Source organism: Trichomycterus rosablanca, chromosome 2 (assembly GCF_030014385.1).
Source record: "Trichomycterus rosablanca isolate fTriRos1 chromosome 2, fTriRos1.hap1, whole genome shotgun sequence".
Taxonomy (NCBI): Eukaryota; Metazoa; Chordata; class Actinopteri; order Siluriformes; family Trichomycteridae; genus Trichomycterus; species Trichomycterus rosablanca.
This window is the reverse complement of record NC_085989.1, coordinates 2594361-2596250: the sequence shown is the minus strand read 5'-3', so window position 1 is coordinate 2596250 and position 1890 is coordinate 2594361.

Below are 1890 nucleotides of genomic sequence, written 5' to 3'. Positions count from 1 at the left end.
TTTGTTTGCTTAGGATGTTTTACACTTTGGTTACATTCATGACAGGAACGGTAGTTACTCATTACACAAGATTCATCAGGTCACAAAGTTATATCAATCACAGTCATGGACAATTTTGTATCTCCAATTCACCTCACTTGCACGTCTTTGGACTGTTTCTCTACATACCCAGTTCTTCAATGGTCAGGACTAGGGATGCATCGATACAATTTTTTCCCAACTGAGTACGAGTACGAGTACATGTATTTTTGTACTTGCCGATACCGATACCAATACCTATTTAGAATAGCATTTTTTTTAAACAAAAACACACATGAGAAGTGACGAGAAGTTTAATGATACCACGTCCAAAAATGCACGTCAACAAGTAGCGAGTGATCAAAGTGTTTGTGCGCTGACGTGATGAAATCAAGGAGGAAAAATAAATGAATCTGAGTGGATTTGGCAACACGAATAGCACGGATTGTTCTGTAATGAGTTGGAGGTTAATAAATATTTTTGCAATGCAGTGTTGGTGTTTTGTTGTTATGTTTTGTAGAGAACGATCAGGTCAGAAATACTGTAAAACGTGTGTGTGTGTGCTGATGTATTCTGATATAAACTATATCATCCCCCTGTCCCACCTGTTTACGCTCCTCTCCGGCGTTTCCCCTCACACCGTATCCTGCGTTCTCGTTGGCTGTTCGACATGTCACTCACTGCCAGTCGCACAACTCAGATCAGAGATCTGACATGCTAGAAAACTGGAGCGGTCGGCGAGCCGGTCGGATCGAGTTGTTGTACAGTTCACACTTAGCGATCGAGAGCCGAGTTTCGATCGCAGAGCGAACGCCGAGTTGCTCCCGAGCCGGCAAATCTAGCGCCGACCGGTCGCCGAGCGAAAATCAGGGCAAAAATCGTGTAGTGTGAACCGGGCATAACGCAGCAACGTGCACTAGGCACACGGTATCGGATGTTCAGTATCGGAGCCTCGTTTGCGAGTTAATGAGCGCGGTATCGGGCAAATACCCCATACCAGCATCGGTACTCATGCATCTCTAGTCACCACAGGACCACCACAGAGCAGGTATTATTTAGGTGGTGGATCATTCTCAGCACTGCAGTGACACTGACATGGTGGTGGTGTGTTAGTGTGTGTTGTGCTGGTACGAGTGGATCAGACACAACAGCGCTGCTGGAGTTTTTAAACACCTCACTGTCCCTGCTGGACTGAGAATCGTCCATCAACCAAAAACATGCAGCCAACAGCGCCCCGTGGGCAGCGTCCTGCGACCACTGATGAAGGTCTCAAACAGCAGCGATAGATGAGCAAGGTGGACCGACTAGGTAGGAGTGTACATACCAGCACAACACACACTAACACACCACCACCATGTCAGTGTCACTGCAGTGCTGAGAATCATCCACCACCTAAATAATTACCTGCTCTGTTGTGGACTACAGTCAGTAATTGTAGAACTACAAAGTGCTTCTATATGTTTATTTATACTGTACAAAACATAATATAAATATAATAAATTAATAAAACTTATTATAGTTTTTAGCTTCTTATCGAATGGATTGATTCGGTTGTTAAGGCAACATTGTTGCCAGGGGAAACTAAAATGGGAGGGGCTTCCTTTTACATAGGCGGGCTTTGCATTAAAATGAGTCAACCCGGAAGTGAGCGGAGTACTGTTGTACACACATAGCGGTGTCGGATAATAAGCGCCGATCTTATCGGATTAAAAGCAGCGGATCTGATCGGATCTGGTTGTGTTGGGATGCGGGGTGGTGAGCGGGGTGGTGAGCGGGGTGTGCTCCTCTGGGTGAGGGTGAGGGATGGCAGGAGGACTGTGTGATGGCTGAGGAGCAGAAGCTGAACCTACTGAATCTATAGTGAATAATAAC